The sequence below is a fragment of the Syngnathus floridae genome, chromosome 7 (genome assembly GCF_059516105.1).
Source record: "Syngnathus floridae isolate MCC-2025c chromosome 7, RoL_Sflo_1.0, whole genome shotgun sequence".
NCBI classification, from domain to species: domain Eukaryota; kingdom Metazoa; phylum Chordata; class Actinopteri; order Syngnathiformes; family Syngnathidae; genus Syngnathus; species Syngnathus floridae.
In genome coordinates, this window is record NC_142419.1 from 13,461,222 (window position 1) to 13,480,644 (window position 19,423).

The 19,423-nt window shown below is 41.1% G+C and overlaps 1 protein-coding gene across 5 annotated transcripts in view; it reads right to left on the reverse strand.

Moving 5' to 3' along the window:
- Positions 1 to 16,743, reverse strand: part of grik4 (glutamate receptor, ionotropic, kainate 4) — a 167,745-nt gene extending 151,002 nt beyond the window's left edge. For all 5 annotated transcript variants that reach the window (XR_015859428.1, XM_088380772.1, XM_088380769.1 and 2 more), the window contains exons 1-2: positions 16,485 to 16,743; positions 13,994 to 14,296 (exon numbers count right to left, since the gene is read on the reverse strand). The gene's annotated coding sequence lies outside the window, so the exon portion shown is untranslated. The remainder of the gene's footprint in view (positions 1 to 13,993; positions 14,297 to 16,484) is intronic.
- Positions 16,744 to 19,423: the final 2,680 nt, after the last annotated feature.

Consider the following 19,423-nt stretch of genomic DNA (forward strand, 5'->3'; position numbering starts at 1 on the left):
TTGCCGGTTATCCAGTGCAAACCAGACAACTCTGTTTTGTTCATACGAACGTCTACAGGTATAGGGGGAAAAAAAGGGGTTGTCAATATTTATTTCTGTCATATGTGGTTGCTAGGTGACAAGGTCATAATGTATGTTCATCAAAAGGGTAAAAATGATGTATTTACTTGCCACCAGTCACACTGTCAGATGAAAACGTACAATATTTACCTTATCATTATCACCTTGAGCTCCGGAATGCATGCAAGTCTGACCTTCAAGCACAATACGTCAGGAGTCCTGTCAACAATGAGGCCCGTTGCAAGGATGCGTTAAGAAAGGTCATCTCATCTTATCCGGAAGAAAACCAGCTTCATATATGTATTGTCATGTTTGTGAGTTTCAAAACCATCACCGTGACAACCCATTTAAGTTGCGCTTTAACGATCCTACGATTGCCTTCTTATCAGTATCACGGGATGTGGCGTGATCAGATCAGGCATAAAATTATGTTTTTCTTTTACAGGACTGATTCGTCCAAACCTGGCATGAGGTGAACCCGAATTACAAAGTTTCCAGGCATTTCAACAGAAAATCTATTGTTTGCTCAATGTACTGACCTGATTTTACAACCCATGTGCACTGTCCAAGCAAAAGAGCATTGCTCACCAACCCGAGGGCTTGATTCTCTTCTCCGGCAGCATGTGTGCAAGGTGCACACGCTACTTTTTTACTGTTGATGCTCATCAGAAATAAACCAAGAGGAAAAACCACAGGAAGTCTTCACCGTGTCAGCAGAGCTGCAACACCGCACAGCAGTCAACTAATATAATCACTAAATTATGTCAAAAAAAATGATTCATCGCTATTGAATGAATGCATGCTTCTGTCCGGGACCAAATTCCCAAATACACTCAGTGGCAACTTGGTTAAACAATCCAATATTTGCTGGTTAGCTAACCTGTGCATGTACAACACCGCAACTCTGCATCGCTTTTGGCTATGACGTGACCTTGATTTGGTGTAGTCTGGCTCGTCAGTTGCGAGAAAACAAAACGTCTTGGCTCTTTGCCCGCCTGGCTGCTAACTCACTGGCGACGACACTCTGTTTTGGGCAAAGACATCACATGGGAGAAAGTCTAGCCAGGGAGGCTACTGGCGAGGAAATCCCATCAAACTACGAAAGGAGACTTCTGAAGATAACCCGATCAAGCCCAGGGAGACCATGAGAAGATGACATTTTACTATTAATGTAAAAATAATCAAATGTGGAATATCAACTTAATGCCAACCTTCCAATCACATGACGGTGCAGAAAGCAATTGTCATTGCGTCTGCGAAGAAATGCCAAGGGTGAGTCTCCGAAAATGTCTCCAATTGTGAAGTTCTGCCAATGTGTTAACTTGTGTCATTAATGACAAAGCAGTACGGCTTTGCTCCATCCCAGCGGTGCTGTGAGCATTCATGTGGACCACCACCCTATTACAGGTGTGAGATGGGGGGCTAAATGGAGAAAAATGAAGTTCAGTCAGGCAGACAGGACCCTGTCCCCAAACAGCCGTTCAGCTGTTTGATCTACAGCACGGGTCACATTGTCCACCTACTTGTGGCGAAGCCTAACCTAGTTGTATACGAAGCCGTCGGGTTGATGTAATTAAGCGGGCTTGATTCACCTCTAAGAAGCTGCCGCATATTTCAGAAGACATTGCAAATAACTTCAAGGACAAACTAAAGTGTGAAAGAAAAATGTGATTAAAAGCAAGTTGAGCAAGGGAGAAAGCAAAGTAGGTGCAGTTTTATTGAGCAGCCTATTGTTAAGAGTAAAGAGGTGCAAGCTGTTTCATTGATGCTCAAGCAGGCAATGATGTACTTAATGCCAGTACAGAGGCTCGTCAGTGTACAAAAGGATTGCTCCTGCACAGTCCACGCCCCCCCCCCCAAATTTGGACTCTTCAATATGCTGGGTCGAAAATTGGACTCAGGGGGTGGGCGGGTTGTTTTGCAATATTTTTTTTTTTTGGGTTGTTTTGTGCAATCGAATGAGTTGTTTTGTTTGGGTCAATCCAATTTTCAATCCTATTTTTTTATTGGATGCATGTAATTTTGACATATTCCAAAAACTGCTCCGTTAACTACTATGTGGGAAAATAATTAAATACTAACCGAAAAAAAATTTGCAAACTATTCCAAATTAAATTAGTCTTTTTGATCTTATGTTTAATGACGCACTAGTCCTTTGAGTGACTTACATAACCTCAAAATATGATAATCACAGTAATTACTCGCATGAAAAACTCTTCTCGGCGGAAACATATGAAGCACTCATAAAAAAAAAAAATTAAGTGCTCCCTTCCTGTCCCACACATTCAAGTATGTTAATATTGCGTCCATACATTATGCATTTAAGTATGTCTGGCTGACTTCCTAATTCGAGTCTATGGTGTAACCGAATAGCATTAGCAATTGATTACCTCACTGCGCTCTATTCAATGAACAGTTACAGCCGTGAAGACAAAAAAATGCACACAATTTACACAGCTCATAAAGAGAACAAATGCAAAGAGCTCACGCTTGATCCACTCCAACAGACAAAACAATCCCGTAAGTATAATCAATGATACATTGTGCAAACTCATAGCATTTTTTTTTTCCTCTGTCGAGCCAAAAAAAAGGAGTCTGGGGGTACCTCAATAGCGGAATAAAAAGCAACCATCTTTCCGGGTAATTAATCATACGTCACACACCATAACCTTGTTTGATTATTTCCACCATTTTGTGTGCATTCACTCCACTTTTATGGCTCACGCCGGACGAGGTTTAGTGGGTGTTTGTGGATTCCTCCACATCTCGGCGTAAAGAGTGTGTATCTGCGTGCGTGTGTGTGTCTTCAGAGAGCAAGAGGCAGCTGCACCTGACCTATAACGCATTTTCCTTTTGTTAAATGCGCCTCCTGTTTTTACACAAATTGGCCGGTTGCCCTCAGTATAAAACAGAGCGAGAAAATGCGCTATGACCTCAACTAATAAAACTTCGGTAGGACAATAAGAATCCTAGCCAACCATTTGCAACAATTTACTGCAATGATTATTTGCATTTGAAACCGATTCCGTTTTAACATACCGTATTTTCCGCACTATAAGGCGCATCGGCTTTTGAGAAAATTGGAGTTTTTTTAGGTGCACCTTATAGTCCGGAAAATACAGTATTTATGACACCTTTACCTCTTAAACGTGCCAAAAAAGTTCAATGGAAAACAAAAACTGAGACAGTACAACTTGTCTCGGTTTTGTGAGAAGGCCATTACGTTACTCCCGTCAGTAATCTTCACCTACGGCGACTTCCTCTCCACTTCTTCCGCAGCTCCTCAAATCGATAGCCGACTCCACAGAACACACAGTTGGGCCTCACATCCGCTGATCCAAATCTCTAGCCATGAGCCGATAACGCCGGGACAGGAAGGGCGGCACAATAATTGCCTGCAATAAACTCATCAATTTGAGAGACCTTCTTCTACCCAATCAACTCATTGGGTTAATTAGGATGATAATACGCAGGAGGATGAGTTCAGTAAAAACGTGTACGGAAACCCGCGGCTATTGTGACACCGCTAAAAGCTATTGTGACAAAAACTTTTGTCTCGAGGTTAACTCATTCACTACCATTGGCGGCTATAGACGTCGAATCTAAATTTTCTGTCCTCCAGAGTCTGTATGTCCTTTTCTGTAACGTTTAAGATTTTTTTTTTGTGTTGATTAAAAAACTAGTGCCTAAAAATTCAGCTCCAAGTCATCCGTGACTCTAACAAGGATAATAAGTGCGGTAGAAAACTGTCGGATCGATGACATCACATCATTAGGCTTGCAAAACACCTACACATGATTTTCAGGAAAGTAATTAGAATCCGATAGGCGATTGAGCTGGCAAATGTACTCAGCCAAATTCATTTTGGAACACTATTTCTTAATATTACACTGATGCCTTAATGCAGGCTATTGAGAAAAATTAGTCATGCATTTACGAATGTCTTGCTGGAAAAGGTCAGCAAAGATGGTTCTGTAACGATAAAGTGTCTCCGAGGAGAAGGTGTGTGCGTGTGCGGAGAACATGTCCGTCGACTAAAAAGCATATTCTTGGAGCACTCTTCCCCCTTTGCAGGTCACATACTGTGATCAGCATGAGCATCCAGGTCATTAAAGCAATCAGTTCAGTTCAGCACTGTTTCATCGCTCTTCACATTTGAGCTCATCAAAGACGCCAACAAAATTTCAAGCAGCACCAGTCGTGACAGGTAGGGCGGGAAGGGCGACGGTAAAGAAGAGATTTACGCAAGTCTGGATGCACATCGTCGACCTCGTTGGATTCTGATGAATTATCAGTGGGGCTTAGTGTGGTGGGAGGAGGGGGGGGGGGGGTCACCCACTGCTTAACATTTCTCATTCCTGGTGTTATTATTTCATCCAGACTGTCTCCAGACTTAGAGGAATTTTGCAATTAAAAAACAAACAAAAGTAAATTAAAGCCTGTAGCTTACTTGGCAACAAATACTTTTGAATGCTTTGAATTTGTCCAACATATATTTTTTGGTTCTTTTTGACAAAATACTGACGATGCATCTGGCTCCAAAAATTGCAACTGTCCAGTATGCTTTGTTGTTTGTAAACTACAGCTTCCACCCTCTGACATCTCTGTTATTAAGCGATCGCCTTTTGGAAACGAATGATGAAGCAATTGACATCAGACCAACAAGCACAAACTGCGACTGTTTTGGTTTGAACATGAATTTGTTTTTCGTTTTCAGCACATTTTTGCCTGTATAATGAATGGCTCATTACTAGAGCACATTTATGATGGTAGATCTTTTTCTCCTAACGTTCTTTTTATAATCTAAATTGGTTGTAGACTGTGAAAAATAACATGGGTTAATTGCCAGGATGTCAAAACCGACTTTTGTTAATGGAGGATGAATAAACATACAAGTTCAAAAGTCTCATTTAAAAAATGTCTGACTTCACTTTACAGAGTCTTGGTAGAATAAAACCTAAATAATTAATAACACCATAGAGGATGGAGCCTGAACTGAACTGGTGGCCAGCAAAGCACAAATTCACTGCCCCACCACTGATAAAATTGCAGCTGCCGTATCCTCAGGCTCGGAAGGAGTTAATTTAACCATCTTATTCTTCCAGAGTGAGTTGGTTTTTGCACGGCTCGACATGATTCTGCTATTTTTGGCCCCCTTTTTGATCTCGCTATGTTAACTACCATCTTTTGATGATTTGACTCGGGGCTATCTGAAAAGGCCACGCGGTGACTTGTCGATAGCTCCCGCTGCACCTTCTGCATAGACGCTATTCTATTCTGGAACAGATACGAGGTCAGCCAATCTCATCATATCTAAAAAGCTATTAACACATATACCGTTCTCTGCTGTACTCATCATAACGTTAGGAGTTCAAATTAAACACAATCCTCGTCTGTTCCATTCAACTTCTGCCGGCCGTGCTACGTTCCCAATCTCTCCAGTAACCCCTCCGAGGAGGCCTTCATCGGAATACTGATGTGATCCAGTCAGAACACGGTTGAAGCGACGTAATCCCAAGGCCCCGAACGCAAGGACGTTCTCCTTGAACCGTAAATCGCCCTTACATCTCTTATCAGCCACAGCCCGGAGTACATGATTAAAAAGTGGCAGGGCATAGTGTGTCTCCATTTGACTGCTCTCCACTGTAACGCCGCATGTCAATCAAGGCGTAGGCGGGCACGTGTTCGGTGACTCGTGAACCTTACTGGCCAATTGGAGGAGCATGAAACATATGTGGAATGATTTACACTGCATGGTTCAAGGTTTTTTTTTTTGCTCTCAAAATGCACAGTTAGCTATTAGCATAGTTAAAGCGGGGGTTAGGGTTAGGGTTAGGGTTAGGGGGGGAATGTCAAGAATTTCCTAGAGCACTTTATTGACAGTATTGTAATTGTGGTTGCAGTTGTATGCCACTAAATAACCACAAGACTTGACAATAAACATGTCAAATTAACATCCCTCTAAAAAATATCAAAGTCAGCATTACAATCATTTTAAAGACAGGTGGGGGGGGGGAGTTTAACTTTAAAATACTGCCCACAATGTCGTATTATGTCTCTCTGTGATGGTTATTGCAATATGATAATTTTCCCTTCTCAACATATCCCCTGGAGTATATTAAACCCACACTGATGATGATATTGCATAACAACCTTCTGGTGATAAATCACAACACTGAAACATGAGTACAGAATGCCAATTAGGTATTTGGCATGTTCGGAGGGTTTTAAAGAGTGTGACAATTGCCCCAGCTAAGGCAATGAATTCTAGGACTTGTGATAAAAGTCAAGATGTTCATTTTAAGACTCGAAATTATCTAGAGATGTCAATGTGAAATATTTTGGGACTTTATGGCCTGTGATCAGATGGTGGCTGGACTAGAGCGCACGCCCCTTCTGACACCCTCAAGGACCATAGAAAACTATCAAATAAATTTTTTAAATAAATATTTATGTTGGAATAGCGTACGATGAAGACCTTCTGAAAAGTTCAAGTGGCCGTATGTAATTTATCCCCGGTATGTTAGCATGGGTCCAAGTGTCTTACGAGTGCCACGGTGCGTCACACTGACTTCCCACATGACAAGTTCATAAAGTATTTTTGTATTGCGAGGGCTGGAAGAAAACAGTCTGACAGCAAAGTGCAACCCACTCAACAGCGTGAAAGAACAGCTTCCTAATGTGAGAATGTTCCGATCTTGTACGTCAAGGTTACGCTTGAGGTCTGCGACTCGTACAAATTGAACATTTTAGTGGACAAATTTACTTCTCATGGCCGAGTGGAGGCGAGCTGAATTTTTATCTTCTGGCATCAATAGGCTGAGACACGTACACAGATAATCACAATAGAGATACTGCTTAAAATAATCATACACTGATCCAAAACCGAGAATCAGAACAGTATGGACAGAATGATGAGGGCGGAAATATTGGCGTTATCTACTATGAGCAAAAATGATGCTGCAAAATTAGAACATTTGCAGCTCATCAACAAATCTCATCTTGATAAGCATCTGCGTTATGTAAAAAGTCTGTTTTGCTTTTTTGTGATTCCACCACCAAAAATGCAAAACACAACAGAGGCCTAACAAATAGCGCTTATAACTTTAAGCATAATTTTAACACAAATAGTAACCAATCATGTAGACAAAGGTTAAAAAAGGTTACAAAACTACAACTTTTAACAGACTGTTCAGACTTTGATGACGTTGCTATAAAAGGCTAGCTACAAGCGAGGCTAGTAATTTACTTTCCGCCTTGAAAAAAAATGTGTCCAAGTATGCTGCTTTCTATGCTCCCTTATGTATGTGAGGCACCATGGCAGTGCACAATCTATTTCCTAGTATTGATTGACTCTTACATTAGATGTAATGGCTCATCAGCACAATGACAAACTAGAGGGTAAAGACTGGCTGCCATGGCAACAAGTATCAAGCAATCGGAGCCAGCTATAGGAAGTTATTCCTCGATCCCTGAACTATGCTCATCTCCAACAGAATAATCGCAGCTGCGGTGTAATGTCACGCAAGTTGCGTTCCATTGTCAAAGCAAATTGGTGGCATTCCAAGCCATCTGTGAAATTAGACGTTAATCATAGCCGATTATCCCAACACCACCACCGCCCCCTCTGAAAAAGTGAGTGAGGTCTGTCCTGCCTTCTTGCAAATCCTTTATTACGTTAATGTGTTATTGATTTGCCGTTGTGCAAAGCTAACCTCGCTTGTAACATAATAATGAGTCCGACACTGCGGCAGGGAGACTATTTATCTGTGTCAACAAAGAGCAAAGGGAAATTATATGTCTATGCCATCTTTAGGAGTACGCCGCTTTGACTGCTGTTAAGAAATGTGTGCCAACTTGAGACAACAACATCAATGCACCTTTGAATGCAACAAGAGATGGGGAAGTCGGATATAGCCCAGTGACGACAGTCTGTAAACAATAAAACATTTAAAAATAGCACAGTCATTAAACAGAACATAGTACCGTATTTTCCGCACCATAAGGCGCACCTAAAAACCTCCAATTTTCTCCAAAGCCGACAGTGCGCCTTATAATCAGGTGCGCCTTATATATGGACCAATATTCAGCTACTACAGCAGGCGTGTCCAAAGTCTGGCCCACGAGCCAAATGTCTTATATATGGACAAAGTTTTAAAATGGGCCAGTCATTGAAGGTGCGCTTTATAATCCGGTGCACTTTATAGTGCGAAAAATACGGTAATTAAGCAAATAATGAAAAAGTCCTTGTTCAGTAATCGGTGATATATTCCACCCAAAAAATTAAAATTATCATCATCGCCATGAAGCAGAATGTCGCAGTCACCATATTTACAGCGTCCAAGTTCTTATTCTTGGCCACAGGTAGGTCAGCAACCACGCAGGTGCTTTATCTATGGCAACCTGCCTTGCAAAAAATTCTTCATGTCGTTCATCACTGTCTCAACAGCTGACAAGGAACACAGTGGATATGGATCATCTTATAGACAGTTAGATGAGAACCTCCCGAGGGAGCACACGTACAACATGCACTTTCGTGACCAAAAAAAAAAAAGCCTTAAAGGAAGCACATAAAAAATGGTTCACTCGGTTTTCAACAACACGGCTGCAACCTAATCCCGGCGATATTGTGCAACAGAGCTGCAAAAATTAGACCAAAAAAAAAAGACTAGACCGCAATCAGCTCTTCGCCTACCTGTCATTACTCTCTTCAGTGATGGATGAAGAGTGTAAGCGGCTTGTGTAGAACACATGCTGTAGGCACTCACATTTGAACTCAGAGTGAGCTGGCGAAGGTACGGCCAAATGTGACTACAGCGTAAGTGGATGGTACTTAATTGCTGGTTCATTAAAAAATATATATGGTTGTTTGTTATCAAATGTTTCATATTCATAATTGCAAGCAAAAAATATTTTTATCTTCATATTTGATTCAATTTAAATTGCAGTAGAATACTTCAACCCTGAAACATTTAATAGTAACAGTCCTATAAATTCGCTGTCATGTTTTATTGTTTAATACAAACCTTGAGAGACGACCAAGAAAACTGCCACAAACTGATCCTCAAAATTAAAAAAAAAAAGTTGCTGCTCACACCAAGCCATTGATGAAACGCTCCTCAAAGATTTTGCAAGCCTTTTTTTTAGACACAAGTACAATTGGCTTTTTTTTTTCTACTTAGCATCTTTAGATGCCCTTAAAGAAAAGTGATAATGTTCCTCCTTGACGGTTTTTCTTCTTCAATAAATCCGTCTATGAACGGAAAGTGGCGAGACATCCCTGAGCATCATTAGGATGCCGGCTTCATCATGCAAGTCTCATTGTTGGCGTAACCTTGGACCGGATGACTCTGCTTGCATTAGCACACTCAACATGATAAGTATAGCTGCTTTTCTCTGGGCGTCTGCCTCTGGTAATTCAAAAAAAAAAAAAATTCCATATATATTTTGCTGAGGTTATTCCACGCCGGGCTGCCTCTGGTTCATTGCTCACCTTTAGAGCCGCCTTCAGTACAGCTCCGATAATATATCGAGCACTTAAGCGTGGAACAATTATTGGAGCAAACTGACGGTAAATCTCATTTCTGGAGGAGGTTGAAATATACAGCTCTGCTTACTTCCACCTCTCATTGTGTGCAGAAGCACGCAAAACTATCAAGACCGCTTTGTCAATACACAAAAGGTGTCATGCGTCAGGGACAAACAAAAGATGGACAACAAATCGATAGAATATGTGGCAACGGATATTTAAGTGAACAAAGCGAGACAGATACGGAGGTGTGTTTGTCGCTTTCACAAACTTTGCTGCAGTGCGTGATGCTAATTAACCTGAAGGCGATCAGTGAAGACCTCACAGTAAATGTCACACAAACCCAGAGAGGCTCAGCTTGTAATAACCATGTTGCCTTGGGATTATTGTTGCCACCGAGCACTTTTGTGAGTCAGAGTTATGTTGATGATTTACTGCATACATGGTATGATCAATGATTTATTTGTATTTTATCTGTTATTGTATGCGCTAAGGCAGGGGTCATCGTAGTCATGGTTTCCCTCGTGGGGCCATTAATGACTTATATTATACACAACAGAATCCAGCATAAAAAAGTTGAACAATTTTCTAATTTATTTTCAAAGTGGGGTTTTACAAAATGTTGCAATATCTCACTGTTATTAAAAGGGAAGAATATTTACTATTTTGGTACTTCAACAAGAAACGTTGAGTTGACACACGAGTTGCCTTTGCAGGCCACATAAAATGATGTGGCGGACCGGATTTGGCCCCCAAGCCTTGAGTTTGACACCTTTTCCACTAAGAGATGTTTTTTTTTAACTTGATGTATTTATTACAATAATTTCAATTCATTTCAACGAGGAAAAGTAGTTTGATAATACAAGGTACCACTTTACAATGCCAAGTTTGACTTCTTTAGCATGCAAATTGAGGAGTATCGACATCGAGGCAAACTAACATATTTCATCCCGCATAATGTAGGCCGAGCGTGGGCGGGTTTCCAGTACGGCAACTGAAATAGTTTTGCATTATTTTCAGGAATAGATGTTCTTCAAAAACGGGCCTTAATTGTGTGCACAACTATTCACGACTTCAGCATGTCACGTACAACACCTCGGGAAAAGTGAGATTGATGTGCATGTCCATCTCTCAAGGTCACCTGTGATGCTAACTACACGTTGTTGAGGCTGACGATGTTCCATCATCTCCCTAAACATGAGCTTGATGAAGTTGTTGGATCGTGGTCCAACTTAGCCACCCACAACACACACACACGATCACACACGCATGGATGCACACAGCCAATTACGCTTCTGTGAGAATTAAAAAAAAAAAATCTTTCATCAGCCATCGTATTTGCTTTATTACTTTGACCTTTCAGCCATCCAACATCAGTCATTTCTGGTAAATGTGGCTCAGACGTGCTTATCTGAATGGATAACAAGGGAGCGATATTTTCCTCCTTGCTCCAGTAATCACTTCGCTACTAATCAATTAACCTTAAAAAAAATCATATGTAGGGATTACTCCGCTGATAAATATTCATCCTGACACTTGCAACGGAGGAAATATTTCCTCTAACATTGTGAAGGTATATCAAAAGTAGCAGCCCTGCCACCTGCAGTTTCTCTGTCAAAATACCACAAGCAAGCACACAAATAGCCACATGGGGACGGGCGGCGCCATAAAACTCCACTCGGGGGGACCCAAAAATTGAATTTACTGCGAGTGAAATTGGATAACGTACTAGCAGTTGTGCCATAAATGCCATAAATCCATACAAGCATCACCCGATATGACGCCTGAGAATGTGTAGTCTTTTGAATCATGTGCGCTACCAACAACAACAAAGTGTGTTTTAATATGAAATGCGTCTTCAATGTTAGATATACTAGTTTTGTCGGCCAAAGGGGATTGAGGGCGTCCGTTAAGTGTATTCTGAATCAAAATACAATCCTAACATACTTTCCTCTTTTCTTCATACTTGAGGAGCAAAATAGCACCACCTCCTGGAGCTAGTGGGGCTCTGCACTTACTCCCAAAGCAGAATTTCTCTCAGGAAATCAATAATATTCCATCCATCTAATTCCCTGATAAAGGTCACGGATGAGCTGGCATCAATCCAAGACGGGTGAGTAATGACACCAAATTTTTGTTCTGGTCCGATCCCGGATGTATCAATACTCGTCGAGGCTGCCGATACTAATACTTAAATTGAAGGAAAAAAATAAAAAATGTGGTAGTTGTGACAAACATTTAAAATCTATGTGAATTTTCCTCCATTAGTGACTAAACGCAAACACGAAAAAAGTAGTAAGGGAAAATAATTTGAAGCACACAATAATAAACTGTATTGAGCGGCAATTAACACCGAAAAAGAGCATATTGAAATATCAGCAAAACGTCCTTTAAAAGAGCACATCGGTGCAGTGATGTTCCATGAATATTGATCAACACGTGTAGCCAGCACTTGAGAACGTAGCAAACAAATTGCTGACCTTGTAAAGTACATGCAAAATATGATCATGCAAGAACATACTGCCCTCATAATCAAATACAAACATTAACATAATGTGACATATTGAAGTCTTAGGCAAGCTTCGGGAACATTTCTGCCCGTATCAGCATTCCAAGTCGCTTGCCGTCCAATTCTTAAACCAAATCATACTAATAAGTTAACATAATTAATACACAAAACTGGTGTCCTACACATCCTGAAAGCAAGTGTAAAGCTGTTTCTTGTCATGTTTCGCTTAAAAAAGGTTAAAATTTTAAAAATTGACAAGTGGCACTTCCCATGACATATCGCAGTGCATTTGCACTTGTGGTGGGACTGGGGGTGGGGCGCTTTGTGGACCCCCCCCCCCCCAGGTGCCAGCCTATATAATTGACTTCGGTATTTTCTGATTTTTCCGAGAATTTTTCTCCACATTTTTCCCCGACCCCTGTGAGGCACATTTATTTGATGTTTCCAGAAGAATATTTTTGGTTTGTTTGTGTTTTTTTGCAAACCTCCTGGGATATTCTTGGCCACCCCATGCCCCCCCCAAGAAAAAAAAAAATCCTAGCACCGCCAATGCTGGTAACCCCACTTGCTCACCACACCATCGAAATAAATCAATCACTATCACGGCTTCGTGATGATGAACCAAAAGAGTTCATGCAAAGTCTTAAAAAATAATTGCAGATTTTAGACAGATTTGCTGCCCTGCCCACTGAGCCACTTCACTTTCATTAATTTCAATACCAATTAAATGTGCCTCCACATACTGTATACCATTAGCCTAAGAGCATAATTCCCAAGTCATTTTCAATTTACTGCTACCCAATTGATATAAAATTCTAATGCACTCACGAAAATTTGTGTTTTCCCTTGTTTTATTCAACGCTGAAACATGACTTGAGTAACCAAGCCATTACACTAGTGATGAGCTCATACATCAGAGGACCAAATTAGAACACCAAGGCGTGATTCCAATCTTGGAAAAAGCGAGTGACTAAATGATATGGATAGAGGAGGGTTGTCATGGTGATCAATTCTAGCTTATCATACAAAAATTGGCTTATTATTCAGTGAATGAATCACTGTATTTTGCTTCCAAATACAATTTAAGAGGCACTTTGTCATATGTGCAGCAAAGCCTTTGTGATCCTCCAAGGCTGCGTCACACTGCCTCAACTTAAAACTGCCAACAGATTAACTTCTTCCCTGCAAATTGATTTTGTTCAACGACTATCTGACTGAGGAGCCTCGGCCAGATTGCTTAACGGCGTTTATTCATTGCGGGAGCGACACACAAAGTACTCGAGCAAGCCTTTTCCAGACTTTCTTTTTATTTTTAAGAAAGCTGTGAAATGATGCCTCCCATGAAGGTCTTGTTGTTTCAACATCCTACTGCCTAGAGTCCTAATTAGGCAGCATTCATGTTTTGCTATTTGTAGACACGGGAGTCATAAACAGATACGTTATGCACAGATGCACCTCGTAGTAAATATCGAGAGAGGGCACCATGAACATTGGATGTCTCGTGCAAAAAGGATTCACATCACAGACAGGTAATATATAAAAGCTCTGTTTGCTCATTGTTGCTGGTGGGAAATCAAATATTATACCGTTCGATTTTTTATTCTTATTTCTGAACACCCTGCTAAAATGTAAACTACAATTGATTGCATGGTAGGCCACATTAAATGCTCTTTCGATCCATATATGGCCCCCACACCTTATGTTGACCACCTCAAGGTGGCGGTATGCTAAATTGGTCCACAAGGGAGAGCCGATTAGATAGAGAGATAGAAAGATGAGCTTCTACTAATTGGGCTGCAGCAAGTAGGACGAAGATGAATGACCAAGTTTAAGGAGTAAAAGAGCATTTAAATAATCAGCATACTGCAGCAATAAAACAATCAAAAGTATCTTACCTTTTTCTCTTTTCCTTTGCTTTTTCCTCTCCCCCAAAATAAGACAACTGTTCCTCCTTGAGAGATGGGCACCTCAAAGCCCGAGTGTCGTGCACTTGTTCTTCATTCTCATTCAAAAGTCAAGATCCAAATATGCACACAGGTCCTTGCTCATCATCCTCGAAGAGGAGCAGTCGCTAGAAAGCCGAGGAAGAGTTGCATGTTGGCTCACCATCGCAGTAAAATCACATCGCCGGGGGTCCACATCATCAATTGGGCTCATTTGAACACGCGCACCGGTCATGCTGCGTATCCCGTATCCCGCTGTGGAGAAACAAAAGAGACATTCCAAAAGACATTTAGCCTTTTTTTCTCCTTCACACTCCAAACTGATGAACGCTCCGAACCTCCCTTTACATGTTAAGTAGTTGTGTGTGTGCGCGCGCCTGTGTGTGTAGTCCCGTCAGCTCGACTGCATCCACTGCAGTCCGCTAAAAGGACGCAGAGCAGACTGAGCTGAAGCGCAGGAGGCGAGCGCCTTCTCCTTCTCTTTGCGCGCGCGCACACGCACGCACAAACGAGATTACTGGTCTCTCTCTCTCTCAACGCATCTGATCAGGTGTGAAAAGCAATCGGATTCGTTAACGTGTATAATCCTACATAAATCCGATGAGCTGTTCTTCTTCAAACGTGTGAATTAGTATATAATTAAAAGGTGCGTGTCAAGTGTCCATATGGACCGAAAAAAAAATAAAAATACCTGCAGAGTTGACGTTTTACTTTATGGACAAATGAAAACATTTCCAAAAAGTTCCAAGGTAACAAATAATGGAGGAAGGCAAATTTTACCCGAACTAAGGGTAGGAACAAAATTGAGGCTGTGGAGTGTAATATATCGTGCACAGAAACTGGTATTGTGAAAATAAGTAGAAATGAGCGAGTACTGATATCTGGTATCGGAATGAGACCAATATCGGTCTTATTTTTTAGGTATTGGGTACTCGTGGAGGCTGCCGATACCGATTATTTTCTTGTTTCGGATTCAATGGGCAAAGCGATTGCCTGAATGTTGAAGCTACTCCGCACAGTTCAAAACAGCTGCTTGGCACCAAGATGCCACCAGATGGCACTGTGACAATAGTTTGAGACATGGTTTTGGACTAAGCATAAAATCAGTGAAACTGCATTTTTGTCAATAATCAAGCAAGCCTCCTCCCACCCCACCAAAATGAATTCCTGACCCCCGATATGCATTGATTCACTGTACATAAAGTCACAAACTCTTTCCACAGCAGCACCATCTGCTGGATCTTTAAGAGCATTACATCACCTACATTGTATAGTTGCCTCGTGTCTGGATTTGAATGAAACTATTGTATTGGAAATCAATGCATTTGACATAATAGACCTTCATACATTGACTACTACATCCACTATTTCTATTGATCTGCAATATTTGCAGGATTTGCCAGCCTCACTAGAAAAAAACAAAAACATTAATTTGTTTTTTTCCCCTCCAGTGCGTCTCGGAGATGTACGAGTATCATTTACACAGCAGCAGAGTGGCACTGCTCACCCCCCCCCCCCCCCCCCGCCCCACCTGACAGAGGTGAAAAGTACATCATAACCTCCAGAGAGGAGCTACTACTGACCTTCAATTAACACACAACCTCGACTTTGCACTTTGTATACCTGTCAACATTTTGGTGGGCAGGAAAGCAAGTTCACAAAGGTCACACTGCTGCAGCTGCCTGTGTGGTTCATTATATGGTGGCGAGATACACACAGCGGTTTTGCTCAAACTGGGAGTAATGGTGGGGGGGGAGTACTCCCACCACTTTGGGTGCTACAAAAGAATTTGTCAGAACAAAAAGCATGAGCGGAACACACTGCAGCCCACTCACATGTTGGCAAGATGGAAGAAAAATCCATTGAGGGATGTTTTCTTCCAAAGCACATCATGGATGAATCTTTTTTTCTTTTTTTATTGTTGTTCTGCATTGCTCTGCTCCTGAATTACAGCTACTCTATTCCACAGAGCTCATCCACACTGGGGAAATAGCCAAGGCCCTATTTACAGGCTCAGCAGCATTGAATGAAAGAAATATCATGCAATCAGCACAAATGCACACGACAATTTGTCCCGTTCGCCAATTTAATTTGTGCACCTTGTGTTAAGTAATTTATAAACTATTAATGGTGCAGAAAGGGTTTCAAGAGGGACTCCATCACGCACTATTATATGAGGGCGGAATTAAAATTGGATTGTAATAGGATATTTGTGTTCCTCCTACTAATGCGGGTAGAGTTAATAATTTTGCATTGGCACCCGCGTGGGATCAAATGAGCCACGCTAGATAGGCTTTCTTTTTTAAGTGGCATAATCACATGAGCATACTCAGGACAGAGAACACACGGTGAGAAAATCCATCACAGATGCACACTAAGTGCTTTGGCAGGTAGCAGTTTGCCAAGCTGCCTTTCAATGCTATATTAAGGGTGGCAGACTTACCATTAAGCGATATCTGGCTTAAGTCAGATCCACATTCAGCATGAAGGACAATATGCAAGATTTGTTTGACTTCCTTTTAGATGACTTCCCTCTTGGTGCCACTTTCTTTCCTCGGTTCGTTTGCTGCGTTTAGGTGCAATTGTAATATCCAAATATTTGTTATAAAGACAAATTATTGCCATAAATCAAACACTATGCAGTCTGCAGACGCGGTTGACAATGTTTCCGCATCAAATGTTTCCTCCTCACGAACTCACCTGATATAATTAAGTCTTCTGGCTTGAACACACATTGACCAGTAGGGGGCGCAACTGGTCATAAAAAATAGTTCAAAGCAAAATTATATTCAAAAATTGGTTCTGGTTCTGTTTTCTTTTTTAGAGTACAAAAAAAAGCTAGATGCATTTTAGTGGAGGGCTATTTTTAGAACAAGTGGACCTTTTTAAAAGGGCTCCCATCATGCTGGTAACCCCTCGTTTGCAAGCTGCTGGGATCCCCCATGCACAAAAATGACAAATTACAAGTCAACTTCTGACGCGATTGGGAAACAGAAGATTTATCTAACATGGAGTCCATCCAAGCAACAGTTTTCTAACCAGTTGCCATTGCCATATGTCACTGTTGCATCTACTGCCCCCAAGTGGGAAAAATATGCAAGGGAATGTCAAGGCATATTGTCACGGTCATTTTTCCAGAGTGGGAGTAATGCTCTGCACCGTGTTGCATTGCAGTTTAACACCTCACATTTGATGTTCCATTTTGAGGTCGTGCTCAAAGTCTGTGCGTATGTGACGTTAATGGAGCGTGGAGAAAGTCAGAAGAGTAGCAGAAGGTCGAACGTGAAGAAGCGGTCAGGCCTGGTACACGCCGTTCCCAGGAGAAGCAATCAGCAGCTGGAAAGAAATTGTTAAAATGTGCTCGATAAATGTTGCATTTACGCCTTTTTCAAAAAGATGACTCCTAGCCAGTTACTTGTCAGATAAAACCTCGCTCATAGAGGGCATAGAAGGATAACAACGTGTGGTTTTTTTATGCTTAATTCATATTCCACAAATGCAATATTAATCAAAATAGTGTGTTTAGAGTGGCGGGGCCTCATACATATTATTGCAAAACAAAAATCTCAAAGCACCAATATGTAATTTGGTGGTGTTCGCATATAATAAATAAAATCTCAAAGCACCAATAATGGTGCTAAATATTCTGTTCACGTATAATAAAACCTTGAAAACACAGAGTTACTTTTCCTTGTAAGAAATAGAAGATCAAATCAAATCAATGCAATCTGCACCGACAAGGTCTACTAACACATTTGCTGTTGTCACACTAAACACTAAACATAAGGCACTTTGGGATCACAAATAATTGTTTAGTTACTTGCGACAGTGCATTACATGCCGCTTTACCATGTCTAGGGACAAAGGCATTATTATCCGATCACGCACTGATTCTGTTAAATGTCCATTACAGCACTTAAACGGTTTAAGCTCAGTGACTCCCAAAGTGTGGCACAAGTATAAGCTCTCTCGAGTGGTAGGCAAATTAATCAATTAAATACTAATTAATTTTATTTAACATTCATGAGAAATACATTTAATTTGAATCAGTCCTTTTTTTTTACAGATACTTAAATGCATAATGTTACAGTGGCAAAGCAATTAGAGGCCCAAGTATTTTTTTTTTCTTTATTTGAGGGTTTGCGTAAAACTTTCGAGGACTTCCGTTTTAGCTGACACAAAATGAACTGTGTTGGCACCTCAGTGCGTTGACAGGGCTGATTCGGCCGCTCGGGAATTGCAAATCAAGCTGCCAATGCCTAAATGTCAATACAAAAGGACGCATCTCACAATGCTGAACACATTGGCATGAATGGTCAGGCCCGTCCCTTGCTGCTATATTGATTGACTGGCGCTGGCAATATATACCGAGTGGGAATAAACAACACTGACAAATCAGAACAGGAATTTCCCTCATTTGCATTATAAGCGGTGATGTATTGACAGCCTATGATGTCCTCAAATAACCTTCACGAAAATGCTTCACAGTAGATTTATGAAACAAAAGAGTAAAAAGACGATTATATATATCACTGCAGTATTTTATTATGCACAGTTTGAATATTAACACTGATATGAGAGGGCTGAGAAAAGTTTTGGAAAGTTTCTCGATACATTAAATGATCAATGTAATGCAGTGGGTGCTTGAAAGTGAAGCGGGTCAGAATGTGACGCAGCGTATTAATCACATTATTGTCTTGGTTTGCGTCCAAATGCACAGCAAAGCAGCACAGATGGCCAATGATGATGTCTCGGTGTTTACGGATGATTGCTGCTAAATCATACCGTCGCACCATATAGACACGTGCACGCAAAAACACGTCAAAAATCTTGACAGAATCTTGAGTCACTTTTAGACAGTGCTTCAATTTACTAAATATTCAGTAGTGACGATTCAAGGAATCAGGTGAAGAATTTTGCACCTTCGATTCATCACCATGCTGCCCTAATGATTTTTTTTTAAATGGTGTATGGCAAGACTCGTTCCAAAAAAAAAATCTCAAGTTAGAGGATTTTCTTTTAAACGGATAAAAGAAACTCTTTTGGGGATCAATTCAGTCGGCTCATCTAACTGCTGAAACGAAACACCGGAGAGCATCCAAGCATTAACGTGAGAGAGAGCAGAACGTCAATCGATGCGCTCAAGAATCGTCTCAGGAGTGCTCAAGTCCACACAAGCTCAATCAACGATCTCCGGTGAAGATGGCCACCTGACCTTCTACTTGTGGGGATGTACATGGCTCTCCTGAGACCATCTTTAATTCCATTCAGAATTGAAAAGGAGTCATAGGCCTGCAGGGGAACATTTTAATAATCACTTATATGCGGTGTTGTTTTTATTCCACTAACGCTGCCAGTCACCAATCCGGACTTGATTAGAGG